The sequence below is a fragment of the Phacochoerus africanus genome, chromosome 1 (genome assembly GCF_016906955.1).
Source record: "Phacochoerus africanus isolate WHEZ1 chromosome 1, ROS_Pafr_v1, whole genome shotgun sequence".
Classification (NCBI taxonomy): domain Eukaryota; kingdom Metazoa; phylum Chordata; class Mammalia; order Artiodactyla; family Suidae; genus Phacochoerus; species Phacochoerus africanus.
This window is the reverse complement of record NC_062544.1, coordinates 70,013,530-70,028,933: the sequence shown is the minus strand read 5'-3', so window position 1 is coordinate 70,028,933 and position 15,404 is coordinate 70,013,530. Positions and strand designations below refer to the sequence as shown.

The 15,404-nt window shown below is 35.3% G+C and overlaps 1 protein-coding gene across 1 annotated transcript in view; it reads right to left on the bottom strand.

Moving 5' to 3' along the window:
- Window positions 1-15,404, bottom strand: part of CDH12 (cadherin 12) — a 285,184-nt gene that overhangs the window by 247,590 nt on the left and 22,190 nt on the right. The window lies entirely within an intron of this gene.

The window sequence follows — 15,404 nt, the reverse complement described above, 5'->3', positions numbered from 1 at the left end:
AGGTAATTTACATTAACATTTATGTAGACACACATTGATGATCACCCTCAATTTTACTGACATTCTTATTAAAGTAATACAAATTTATCTAGCTATTAAAGTAATAATAATTACGCTTAGAATCTATCTAGTCATTAAGAAGGCATTAAGTCGAAAGCTTTGGGAAGCTTTTGTAGATTTTTCTTTATTGAAGTATAGTTGATTTACAATATTAGATTAGTTTCAGGTGTATAGCATCCTGATTCGGTATTTTTACAGGTTATACCTCATTAAAAGATATTAAAGATAATGGCTATAATTTTCTGTGCTATACCATATGTCTTTGTTGCTTATCTATTTCATACATAATAGTTTGTATCTTTTAATCCCATATCCATAATCTGCCCTTCCACTTCTCTTTTCCTTTGGTAACCACTAGTTTGTTTTCTGTATCTGTTCGTCTGTTTCTGTTTTGCATATACCTTAGCTTATATTATTTATAGAGTCCACATATATGTGATATCACACAGGATTTGTCTTTGATATTTAACTAAGTATAATGTTCTCTAGGTCCATTCATGTTGCTGCAAATGGCAGAATTTCATTATTTTTTATAGCTAAGAATATTCCATTGTGTACAAATAGAGACAGAGATCTTCATCTATTCACCTGTTGATAGGAATTTGAGTTGCTTCCATATCTTGAATATTGTAAGTGGTGCTGCTATGAATGTTGGGTTTCATGTATATTTTTTGAATTAGTGTTTTCATTTTTTTTCTTGATATATACACAGGAGCGGGATTGCTGGATCATATGGTAGTTGCATTTTCAGTTTTCTGAGAACCTTCCATACTGTTTTCCATAGTGGCTGTACTGAATGTTATTGTTTTGAAATTGCTGTACACTGATATTTTGTGGTCACTGGGAATATTACAGAGTGGACAAAGACATAATAGTTTCCTCAGATTGTAGCGTATGATCTTGCTAGGTCATCAATAATAATGGAGATGCTCTTGTTTAGAAGTGTAAACAGAACACCTTTGTGATACTTGTTAATGGGAACTGAGTGATTGCAGTCCGTTGCATGTAGGCTAGTATAAGCCAGGTATTTTGCAAATTTATCCTGTTCCCCCTTGTAGAATCATTTGTGTGAGATTTTAAAGGTTCTTGTTTTCAATCTTCACTCAATGTAGGAATATCTTACAAAGCAATAATTGCATTTAACTAGTCCCACTTCAGTAATTTGTACTCTTTGATATAAACCTTTTCACTTATAGACAACTCTGACTGACATATTGTGTTACTAAAGAAGTCAGTATTTTCTTTTAGCAATGAGTTATTTAAACCACATTTATTGACTTGTTTACTTTCTGTCCTAGACTCCTTCTCTGCTAGCCTTTTTTGTTTCTATGAAAACTACCTCCACCCCGTACAAATGAAGACCCCAGGATCTGCTTCCACGGTGCTATGACCCACCACAACTGAATCTGATTGGATTTAGAGTGAGCTCAGGTCAATACAACCCACAATATTAATTTAGACCTAGGTTGCTCTGGCTATGCTACTAACTTCCTTTTTTTTTTTTCTTTTTTTTCCCTTTCTCCTCTCCTCCACCCCCTTTTGTTGTTGTTGTTTAAACCTTGACTAACAGATGACCCTGTAGGTTAACAGCAACAGCTCTATAAAGAACTGTTCTGAGAGTGTTTGGAAAAGGAATGGACCAATGATCCCAAACACGATACACCTAAAATTATAAAAATCTGTAAGATTGTTTTTGAAATCTGTGAGTTTGTTTATGTTTTTAAAATATGTTCTTTTGCATCATCTTTATTAGATTCCACAGATATGTGATATCACATGATATATGCCTTTCATTGGGGGGAGGGAAGAATTCGAAGTGTGGGAATAACATACATACATTACTGTATAAAATGGATGATTGACAAGAACCTACTGTATAGCACAGGAAAATCTACTTAGTATGTGTATAACTGATTCACTTTGCTATACACCTGAAATTAATACAACATTGTAAATAAACTGTACACCAGTAAAATTAAATTTAAAAAATAAAATAAAATTATAAAACTCAAATTGTTCCAACCAAAAATTTCGAAGCAGTTAAAGATGAAGAATTTACAATCTGGGCTTGACCATAAGACCACATACCCCTCTCTTCTCCTTGATCTCTGAAAGCTCCAAACCATATGCTGAGGGAGTTAGCTGGTCTCCAGATGCTCCTCATGGCACATCAGCTAAATTAAGTCTTCACACTCTAATTGGCTAATAATAAGTATTTTTTCAACACAATTTTATTTTCTGTTAATTTTGGACAAGATCATAAAAAGACTAATCTCAGGAAATATCCCTCTATTAAATAGAGAGAATATAAACTTATGAGTCAAAAATGCCATGATCTAAGAGAAGCAAATAAAGGAAAGGATTAGGGAAAGAGAGAGATTGAAGATAAGGAGATGCAAGGACATCTGGTTTAGTTTGATTTTTCTCAGTTAAGGTCTCTATTTTCTTTGGTTCTTACCATTATTTAGTCCAGATTACCTGATTTGCTTGAATATAAAGAATTGAGAGTGTTATTCCAGTATATAACTTTTGTTTTTCTTGATCAAGCTATTTTAAAGTGCTTCTGTTTTTAAATCCAAAAGTAGTTTAACAGACATATTTTGAAAATATAAATTGTCTCCTCTTTTTTCTCCTTATTAATATTGAGTGCTTGTCCTAAAATAGGCTTATTAGAGCTCACCCCCCAAAATACCCACTATTACACATCATTGCCTTATCATTTCAAAACACGGTTATTAATTTTTTTTTCCTCTTGCATTTTTTTTTTCCTTTTTGGCCACCCCGTGGCATATGGAGTTAGCAGACCGGGGATCAGATCCAAGCCACAGTTGTGACATATACCCCACTGTGCTGGGCAGGATATGGAAACTGCATCCTGATGCTCTAGGGACACTGCCCATCCCATCGTACCACAGCGAGAACCCCACAGTTATTAAATCTTGACACAATCTGTAAGAACATTTATGTTATCTCTGTTGCATTGATGAGGATTAACTGGGTAAATGTAATTCAAAAAACAAAATGAGCTCCACGATGATATACCAGTTTGGTTCGCTGTGAACTGCACACATGTTAGCACTCAATATTTTTACTGAATAAATGAATGAATAAACAAATATACCAGGAATGCACAAATATCTTCAGACTAGAAACTAGACTGTCTGAATTGAAGTGGGACTATGCTTCTAATGAGACCCTGGATAAGTAGGCAAGGAGCTCTGTTTATGGTTGCACATGTAAGTCGTACTGTTTTAAAATATCTTCCACATAATTAGTACTTCCCAGTGTTAGGCTATCAGTGAATGTCTGGTAATAGTTATCAAAATGTGATCTACTGAAGACTAGATCTATTAGTGGCTTAATATAAATATATTTCAATGATCTACTAAAAACAGGAATGTTTCAAAATTTCCTGATTATATCATTTGGTATATCATTATACATATAGCCTACCCTTCCCTGCCCTGCCACTGGTCCTGTTTTTTATGTTGAATAAAGACAACTAAAATGATATCTTAAACTTCATGTACCTTCCATTTAGGTGGGGGACACAGAACTAAACAAATGTATATATACTAAAAAGTATATTTAGGAAATTTAAAGAGTATTCATTAAGAAATATTTGTGCTGAGTGTCAAAATGTGTCCTTGGCCCATGGCTTTGCTCATTCGAACTGTACCATTTATTGAGCAAGAAGATGATGCATTTCAGACAAAAAACAAATAAAAAAACAAAAGCATACACATAGGCACTCAGGCCAGAAAGACTGGGACACTTTTCTGGGAGCACGAAATAATTTGTTCTGAGTTTTAGATGTAAGAGTTACATTTACATATATACATTTAGAGGTATAAGATTAGCAAAATTAATAATAACAACACTTATGGAATTGCTACTAATATGAAAGGGTGTGCTAGTCTGCTAAGGGTGTCATAACAAAATACCATAGGCTGGGTGGCATATACAACGGAGTTTAATTTATTACAGTTCTGTAGTTTGGAAAGTCCAAGGTCTAGGTGGCAGCAGATTCAGTTCCTAGTAAGAACTCTCTTCCTGACTTGCAGTTGACAAGATGGCTTCTTTCTTGCTATGTCCTCCCATGGACATACTTCAGTGTGTGGGTGCTGGGAAAGAGCCAGAGACCTCTTTCCTGTCCTCTTCTTATATGTCCTCTAATCCTGTGGGTTTAGGGACTCACCCTTGTGACCTCACATAACTTGAATTACCTCCTAAAAGCCTGATCTCTAAATACAGTCACATTAGAGATTTGGTAGGGCTTTGATACATGAATTTTGGAAACACACAATTCAGTCTATAGCTCAGGGATTCTGATAAGTCCTTTAGGTGAAGTATTTATTTAAGTAATCTTACAGTTTCTATGTGGTAGTTACTATGATTATCCCTATTTTGAGTGCTGCTTTATTATACTGGGCCAGGGGGATGGTATTACTCTTGGAGAAAGAGGAGAAGAAATGGGATATATTGGAAGAAAGCATATAAATCAGTCAAAGGTGGAGGCAAAGTGGGAGGACTCCAGTGAAAACTGCAAGTAAAAGTAGTAATGTATACATTGATATTACATGGTATACACTTTTGGAAATGAAACTTAACAAAGCTCTTAAGAGCAGCTGGCATAAGTCTTTTCCTGAAAGCCAGCCTTCAGTACCAAAGTAGTAAGAGGAAATTGAAACCTTTTACTTAAGGATGTTCACTTTTTTCTATAATCTTCTTAGAAATGCTGATGCAGCCTTCAGCAGCCTGTCTTCAGCAGAAGCCACTATGGAAAGCTCCTGAACTAATGGCCCAGAGAGCTGTGACCAAGGACTAGTTAGTGATCCTCTTAGGATATCATTTTATCAAGACAGCAAACTGCAGCATGCCAAGAAAAGAATGTGAACTAAAAGAAGCAACACACTGGGGAAGAGAAAATAAAAATGTCCCTCAAATTGAATACAAATCTCAGATGTGTGGAAAAATTCTATAGAGTGCGTTGACTTGATTAATCCTAAATGCAGCTAGACAATTTGGTTCTGTCATTAGAGCAAGTAGTTATAATAAGTATGTGGCTATTCACTTCAGACATCCTACTATGAATATAATATCAGTTTATCAGACTGTGAAGGAAATTGATAGACCAAAACATTGGATTTGGTTAGTTTGCACTTTTAAATAATCTCTAAACATTAAAGCCTATAGACCTTCTTTGATTCTCACAGTTTTCTGGGGCACCTTACGTAACATTGATTTAATCGAAAAGCCAGGTTCTAGAAGTCACCTTTGGTTTTTCTCTTCTTTTTATACCCCAGGAGTATACCAGTGTGCACTGTTTAATTTGCATCCAAATAATAGATGGACTTTATCTCTTTGTCTTTAGTTCTAGGCTCAATGTAAACAAAATGCCATTATCTTATGTCCAAACTACTACAAAATAATGCAACTGGTCTTCCTTCCATCCTAACCAATCTTCCAACAATCATTTTAAACATTAACTAGAACTTAAAAAACAGCAATCAGGTCATATTGCCCCCCTCATTCAATCCATCAAATAGGTGGATATAGACAGCACAGCATTCAAATCCCTTGATCTTCAAGGCCATGAATGATCCACTCTTAACTTCTCTCACTCCATCTCATTCTGCTCTCCCTCAGGCTTACCAACCACCCTAAGCATTCACATCCTAACAAAATCCAGATCTTGTTTGACTCAGGTCCTTTGTGTATGTTTTTCTACTTTTTACAACTGCCTCTTTCAGATAATTCATTAATCTGAAGGAGGCACTCTACTTGAGTATTACATATTTCAGTACTCTATTTTTTTTTCAATAGTACAGATAACAATTCCACCACATATAAGTACTCAAAAATATGTATTAAATATGGAGTTCCCTTGTAACACAGTGGGTTAAGGATCCAGCATTGTCACTGCTGTGGCTCAGGTCAATCTCTAGCCCAGGAACTTCCACATGCCATGGGTGCTATCAAAAGAAAAATGTATTAAATAAATAAGCAGTTTGCTAGCTTGAGGTATACAGTCCTACTATTAGGATGTAATCTCTAGCCTCATGAAGGTTTCATTCTCTAAATATGTATAAATAGCTTTCTGTAGAGCTAGGTTAAATAAACTAAACACATACTATACATAAAGTAGACAGCTATGGAAATAGAGGTGAAGAAGATATTCGGTGTGATAAGGATGGAGTAGGCACATGTAGTTGTAGAAGTCCTGATAAAGGACCATAGGTAAAGAGGGACATTGGGAGATCACTGTAAGTTAATAACTGCTCAAGAAAGCCATCAGCACAAGGCAGGCTTGCCTGACTAGTGGAGGTGTGAGAATTGCCTCAGGTTATTGGGTGGGGGATGGGATGAGGCCTGCATTCAGATTCAGACCAAGTTTGAGGACCATCCTTCTGCTAATTTGAATACACACCTTATAGGATACTAAGGAGGAGCTACTATTCCCAGAAAGGCAGGCTTTTCCATTCCCCTTGGATGATAAAACTGTTGCCCACTGGATCCTTGGGCAGAGCTTCCTTGCCTGCCCGCTCACATCTCTCATAAGCATCCTATCCTGATAAATCCATTTCTTGCCTATCACATTGTCTCTCACTGAATTCATTCCGTGCAGAGGCATAAAGAACCTGAACCTTAGTAAGTCCAGACATCGGGTGAGTGCTAATTTAAAATGTGGGTTCAAGTCTCAATCTGTGTCCTGGCCATTAGTGCTGTCAGTTTCAAATGTACCATGGAAATAAAAAAAAAATGTTTTCAGGGGTATATTAAAACAGGCTTAGGTAGACTGTGCTATTAAATTAACTCATAAATATAAAAGGCTCAATACAATGAAGGTTAAATTCACACCAAGGTTGTCATGTGTTTGGGGCATTCTAGAAGGGCCTTCTTCCATGCAGTCATTAAAGATGGAACATAGTTTGGCTCTGCATGCTTCACACATGCTTTCCAGGATACTGATGCAGAGGAAGCAGGATGTGGAGGATCACTTGACAATTCTAAAATGTATCACTTCCACTCACAGCTCATGAGCCAGAAGTTGTTGTCATCCCACAGAATTGCAAAGGGCTTGGGTGTTGGGTGGGAGCACATGGGTCATCCATGATCTGTAAAAGTTCCCACTGTTCTGGGAAGGTAATTTTTGAGAATTGTGGTGAGGGAAATTTATTAATAGAGGGTCTGTGGTGACTGAGATTTTTGTGAATTGAAAATATAATGCTACTATCTTCAAAACTACACTCTGCAGTGGCTACAGATATGTCAGGTAATTCCCATTTTCCTTTCATAATACATTACAGTATTTTGTCCCTTTTTCTCCCAGAAGGTTTCACCTAATATATCATAGTAATCTTTTAGCCCTGCAATATTAAACTGTTTATGCCTCTTTGGCTCCACTTTAGATTAAAAAATGGCAAAGAATAATCTTCGATTTAAGAAATCATTTGCATTTTCTCACTTAAGGGACATTGAATGGCTTTAAAAATCCAGTGAAAATAAAGCTTCACACCTTCAAAAATATAAATAACTTTGAAACATCACCATGTATAAAGCATGTTTGAATTAGTACATAGAAAATCCAAATGCAAGCACTGCCTTGTGCCATATTATCTCAGATATTTTTTAAATTTTGTTAGATATTTGCATCAATTATTTAATTTTGTATTTATGACAATCTCACTAAAAGGTGGAAAGGAACATGTGTAGTGAGTAAATAATTTTCAACAATGGTCCTGCTAATCTGATTCCCAATCTAAAACCAAGAACAAAAAACCCTTTGACTTAGATGTGAAGACAGAATAAAATAGAAATAAAGCCAAAACACCACTGTCACAGAGCTGACTATCATGCATATATGCAAAGATGAAGAGAAACAATCACCATCAATTTAAGTATTCATTTCTTTGAGCTTAGAATTTTCAGGATCTGCACTTCATAGAATTAGTGACACAAGGCTGTCCTTGGCTAACAGAGAATATAAATTTTTAAACCAAGGAATTTTTCCCTGGCTTTTAGTTTATTAATGAATAAATCTCATAGATAGGAAGATATATAAATATAAATAATATATATTATAGATAGATATAAGTATTATATATAAATATAAAGATGTTTAAACAGTAGTGCATAACATATTTTATATAATATATTAACATTACATTATGTAATAATTATATAATTAATTTATGTATTATATACAATATTTATATCTATCTATACAAAATGATATACATTCTTAGAATTATTGATACAGATCATAAAATACATTTTTATAGCTTAAGGAAATGAAAGGTTTGCATTACCGCAGCAAATACCTCTATTGTATATTAAGAGCAAGGGATTCAGTTTTGAGAAAGTGGACCAGCCCCTTGCCTATCAGGAGCTTGCCTCTGAAAGGAAAGATAACATTATAGAGAGAGGAAGGACTCTCGAGCAGGGAGAGGAAAGCAGAAGTTCAAGGTGCAATGGGAATCTTGGGGGTGGTGCACAGCCTTGACACAGTGAGTAAAGGGGAATGATCAATCAGGAAAGTAGTGATAGTTTCCCTCAAAGTCTTTCTAGTACTAAAATAAATATTCTTACTCAGGTCAAGACACCACATAAACAACTTGGGCAGGGCTTACAAACTTTTATTTTACATTTTCAAGGACAAATGTGATGTAATTTTATAATGAGTATAAACAGAAATTTTAGAAATAGATTTTCTTGCCAAATGTACCGGGATACCTGAATCCTGTGAGTGAAAATGTGGCTGTAGTCTATAAGCTCCAGGAAAATTTATGTTATGGTCTCAGCATTACAAAAGTGAAATAAGCAAGGTTGGACCTCTAGTCTATTGTTTCTGATGTGGTTTAGATACATGTCTGAATTCTTCCACAGTGGTTACCTCATCCACAATTTTCTATTATCTCAATTTTGCCAGAATTGACAGACAAAAATCTTCCGAAATGCGGCAAAACAAAGTTATTTCTAGAGAAGCAGACACTGATGTTTCGGAGGAGTCAACTATATAAAATCTCTTATTTTGGTGTCAGTTTTGGAAGAGATGGGTTCTCTATAAACAGCGGTATGGATCTTCCCTATATAGAAATATCTACTATGGTGTTAACAGTTATTTGAAAAAGAGAAAATGCCTCTGCAAGAACTCTAATTCAATAATAGTGCTATTATTATTATTATCATTATCATTATTATTATTTTAAGAATGGCTATTTTTCTACAGGCAAAATTGATAAGGATGGATATTGAAATCTGGGGATAAAGGATGAGGGAAAACACTGGGATTCGGACAAAATAGTCCTTACGTGTTAATAAGGCAGCAAAAACAACTGTTAGCTTCTCACCAAGTAGAAGAAGCTAGTCCTGCCCATTCTTTTCCTTCTCACAGAGCTCTGGCTGTTCCCTCTGTAGCACTCACAACAATTTGTAGTTATAAACATGTGATGGTTTGATTAATAACTCCATTCTTTCTAGCTTCTATTAATACAAGTAGCAAGAGCATTTTTCTACCTGCTTAGCACTTTGTAAGTCCTCAACATATATATAAATAAAGCTGTTAAATGAAAGATTTAGAAAATGATTTCATAAGATAGAATTTGTATTATTTTTTTGGAGTGAAAATGGCAAATTTTTTTTTTTTATTGTAAGGGGAAAATCATTTGATGCATGGTATGTTTCCAAGTATCTATGGAAACACTGTACCAGGAGCCAGGCAGACACAGAACCTGCAGTGAAGATCCCAGGACAATATGAATCTTCCTATCTCTCTGGCTTCATGCAATGCCAAAGACTTTAATTTACAGAGGATAATTGTCCAGTCTGTCTTTTACATAGACAAGACATTATTCACTGATCGGTTAATATCAAGTAAACTTTATAGAAAATCAAGCTTTCATAGTTGAAAATATAATTTTCTATTTTTTTTTTTTGTTGTTGTTGTTCTAGGGCTGCTGCTGGCAGCAACAGCTCCAATTGGACTCCTAGCCTGGAAACCTCCATATGCTGTGGGTGTGGCCCTCAAAAAGACAAAGACAAAAAAAAAAGACAAAAAAAAAATTGCAGCTGCTGGCCTATAGACATAGCAACACCAGATCTGAGCCAAATCTGCAATGTACACCTCAACTTAACTCACTGAATGAGGCCAGGGATCCAACCTGTATCCTCAGGGACACTATGTCAGGTTCTTAACCCGTTAAGCCACAACAGGCACTCTGAAAAATACTAAAACTTTTGAGGAACTGTTCAGGAGAAGATATAAGCTAATTGTCGATTTTCCAAATTGTAGGAAAAATGTGTTTCAAAGAATAAAAACAAGTAATTAAAATTATATTGGAGTCTAGAAAATCACTCTTGACATAGGTAACTTCAATAATCTAAAAATTTCAATTTTCTCAATAAGCAGATGAAACCAGATAATTCACATCAATGTCCCATATCTGCTCATGTACAATTATTCACTAGTACTCTAGTCCCTGGTTAAAGTGTTCTGAACGCTGAAAAGGTTGGGCTTCTTTCGTGAGAGTTTTGGGTCTTTGGAAATTTGCAATGACTTGAAGCTGCAGTGTTTTCTTCTCTGGCACACAAAGACCTACTCAAGTAGCTGAATAAAGTAGAAAGACTGTGTTATTAGTCATCAGCATATCAAGGGGAAAGATCCAATTTGTATAAATTATTAGAAGAATTAACCTTGGGTAGGTAAGTTAATTTTTCTGGCCTTAGCCATTTCATATGACATTATATTAACTGCTCTACCAACATCCAATCTTACAGAGAGCAGTAAAGAACATGAAGTATGCTAACATGCTGTGAAAACTGTAAGGAACTACATAATATTTATTGTTTTATTATTTAATACAATGAGAACAGCAAAGGTAATAGGAATAAAATGTATGTAAAAACTCAATTACCCAACCGAAAATCAGAAAATTAGATAATCAATCATCAGGTGTTCTTGGCTTGACCTCAATTTTGAATTGAATAAAGTGAAAAAAATAGTTTTACTTTATGAAAAGAGTTAATTTGTTTCCTTTTACATTTCTCACACACACACACACACACACACACACACACACACACACACACTGGAGAATATTCTAAAAATGTGGTCCTGTCTTAACACTATGAAAAACTAAACCCTTTCAATAATTCCAAAAGGAAAGTTGACCACTGTTTCAACTCTTCACTATGTTTATGACAGCTGTTAAGCTATACAAATGCCAGCTGCCAGAATTCATTAGGATTATACGAGAATCCCCTTTGAGTCCACAGAAATTCATTGATCGATTCTGAGTATCTGCCACTCCTATCAATTAAGGTTAAACTAGAAACAACTACCTACTGTTGGACAGAGGCAGCTGGCATTGACATATAGGGCCATTAACTAGCTTCTATTACGCATTTGCGGAAAAAAAAAAAAAAAAGTATGTTAGATCGTATGATTCATGCATTGAACTAATAATGGAAATGCTTTTTCCTCTTACTGTTTATCAGTTGATGCATGTGCTCTTGCAAGTGGAAAATACCAATTTTTGGAACATCGGCATACTTGACACTGCACCTATGGCTTATGATGATTGAATGCCAAGGATGCTGTAACATGCTGGAGATAAAAGTGGTGGAGAATTATGTATTGATGTATCCAGGGATTTTAGGCATAATGACTGGTCAATAGCAGAATTCATTCCCAATATGGTATGGAAACAACAAAATGATTAGCTGATCTGAGAAAAGAACCTTGTCAAATCCAAGGAATGAAGTCTGTTTCAGAAAGCCATAGTTGGAAAACATTTTCTCTAATGGACAGTGATTCACAGAAAGACAGAGAGATGGAGTTCTGTTGGGCTCAGTTTAGAGATTTTTTTTGTTTGCCAATAGCTATTTTGGAATAATTACTACATGCAGAGTTTTAGAGCTATGACATTGTCAATGAACCTTATGTATGCAGGGCATTTTTCTTTGTCATCTAGAAAGAGAAACTGTAACTAGCCTTTAGAGCTAGAAGGAATAATGTGTTATGAATTAAATGTAATGCAAGTTACATTTAATTATGAATTAAAGGTAAAATTTAATCAAGCTTTAATTGATGTTTTAAGGCCCTATAAAATTTCTTTTAATCAAGATTTCATATGAAAATATTTTTATTTTTTATTTTTTTTGTCTTTTTGCCATTTCTTGGGCCGCTCCTGTGGCATATGGGAGGTTCCCAGGCTAGGGGTCTAATCGGAGCTTTAGCTGCCAGCCTACGCCAGAGCCACAGCAACGCTGGATCCGAGCTGCGTCTGCGACCTACACCACAGCTCACGGCAACGCCAGATCATTAACCCACTGAGCAAGGGCAGGGACCGAACCCGCAACCTCATGGTTCCTAGTCGGATTCGTTAACCACTGCACCACGACGGGAACTCCCTGAAAATATTTTTAATAACAGATTTTTTCAAACTAGTATCTCCCAGCCAAAGACACAAAAGTATAGCTTTGAGAAAAGCTATTGCTTTGATTTAATGCAAATTATTTTCCCTAATCTAAGATACTTTTATTTTTGTTTACTTAGGAAATGAATATGGATTTGGGGGATTATTGGGAGAAAATTCATACTTATTTGTAATATACACCTGTAATGTTTGTTAATGAATACTAAAATTGAGAATGGAGACGACTGAGTACAAAAAGAATGGAATTTGGGGAGCAAGATCAACAAAGATACAGATACATCATATATTAATACAGACAAAATATGAAAATGTTTGGAAACCATAAATTTGAAAATCAAAACCCAATGTGGTAGGCAGAATAAAACTCTCTCCCTTCTCCTAAAAATGCCCACTTCTTAATCAATGGAATCTATAAATATGTTACTTTATATAGACAGATTTTGCAGATGCTATTAAATTAAGTATTTCAAGAAGGGGAAGTTATCCTAGATTATCAGGGTAAACTCAATGTAATCACAAGTTTCCTTAAGCGAGTCAACACAGCAATATCTTCTCAGATCCACCTCCTGGAGTAATGACAGTAAAAACAAAAATAAACAAATGGGACCTAATCAAATTTAAAAGATCTTGCACATCAAAGGAAACCCTAAACAAAATGAAAAGACAGCCCACAGAATGGAGAAAATATTTGCAAATGAAGCAACTGACGGATTATTCTCCAAAATTTATAAACACCTCCTGTAGCTCAACACCAAAAAAACAACCCCATCAAAAAATGGGCAGAAGATCTAAAAAGACAATTCTCAAAGAAGCCATACAGATAGCCAAAAACCACATGAAAAGATGTTCAACATCACTAATTATTAGAGAAATGCAAATCAAACCTACCATGAGGTACTACTTTATACCAGCCAGAATGGCCATCATCAAATGTCTACAAACAGCAAATACGAGAGGATATGGAGAAAAGAAAACCTTATACTCTTGGTGGGAATGTAAATTGGTGCAACCATGAGGGAAAACAGTATTGAGATCCCTCAAATAACTAAAAATAAAATTGCCATTTGACCCAGCAATCCCACTCCTAGGCATCTATCCAGAGAAATCATGACTTGAAAAGATACATGTACTCCGACATTCATTGCAGCACTGTACACAATAGCCAAGACATGGAAGCAACCTAAATGTCCATCAACAAAGAAGTGGATAAGGAAGATGTGGTGTGGAATAATGGCATTTGCAGCAACATGGACAGACCTAGAAATAATCATGCTACGTGAAGTTAGACACAAACGTCATACGCTATCACTCATATATGGAATCTGAAAAAGAGATATAATGAACTTCTTTGCAGAACAGATACTGACTCACAGACTTTGAAAAACTTAGGGTTACCAAAGAGACAGGTTGCAGGGGGAGAGATGGGCTGAGGGTTTGGGATGGAAATGCTGTAAAACTGGGTTGTGATGATCATTGTACAACTATAAATATAATAAAGTTCATTGAGTTAAAAACCAAAAAATATTAAAATAATTTTTTAAAAAAAAGAGAGTCAAAGAAGATATGACTATGGATGTGTAGAACCAAAATGACATAACCTGAGAAAGATTCAGCAGGCTTTGAAGATGGATGGCTGAAACCATATACAAAGGAATCCAAGCAACCTCTGCAAGCTGGAAAACACAGGGGAAATAGCTTCCTCTTGAGGCCTGTCCTTCTAGCACCTTGATTGAGACTCATGCCAGACTTCAGACCTACAAAACCCCATTCAATTTGCATTGTTTTAAGCCACTAAATTTGTGGTAATTTGTTATAGCAGTTATAGGAAACTAATACACCCAGCTAATTCCCTGGTATTAGAAAGCAGCCTTGCCAATGGAAATATAATAGCATGCCCAAATGGAATTACAAAATTATATGCAATGTTGAGAAAATTATTTCCTATTGACTTGTTCAAATAGTGTAGCTTTTCTGATTGAATTGATAATCAAACCAACAATCTGGACCATTATAAAACAAATGGTTATTTGAATGTTTTGACAAGTTTTACAACTATGTATATTCTCTATTTAATAGAATGGTTTATTTTACAGCCCCATAGCAATTTATCAATAGCTAATCCAAAACTGTGGCTGTGCTATAATTCTGGTAAAGTGGAAAAATCCCTGAACCCTGAATCCAAAGATTTTCATCCTTATCCTAGCTGACAGTTACTATCTTAAAAACTTGGAAAGATCATTTAACTACCTCAGTTCTTTTTTTTTTTTTTTCCCAATCTGTAATGTAGGAAGATTACTCTGAATAATCAAAAGTTAAAATATTTATGAAAAGCAGCATCATACAGTGGCACATGGTTGAAAGATGTTAACTGCTATAGCATGAGACAATTTTACACTAAATCTGATTCACAAAACTTGCTGCATTCAAAGGAAATTATTCTTTATGGTTCTTCCTCACTTACTTTTTCTTTTATCTTTATAGGTAGAAAAGTGCTGTCACCTGGAAATATTTCCCAAAATTTGGAGAACATCTTATCAGTTGTCTCATGTTTTTTTTCAAGATGGTGCTAGAAATTCACTTGGTTGAATATTGGAGACCCACTTGCTCAGATATTTAAGAAAAGAAGAAATGACTTTGAGGGTCTCTCTAGGAACAGCTGCTCACTGCACCTTCTTCTTAACTGCTTTCTGGCATTTCCCCAACATCTTTAAGCCTAAATCCTGAAAGCCTGTACCACTCAGACACAATCCGCAGACCTGCCTGCTCAATCATGCCCAACATTTAAGCAACCAAATCCAAGTCTTTATGCCTATATGTTACATGAATATTAAAGAAAATTTGAAAGCTGAAAATAGACTGCACAACTTTTGCCCCAGCTATTCAGCGAACGATCCTTCAGTACAC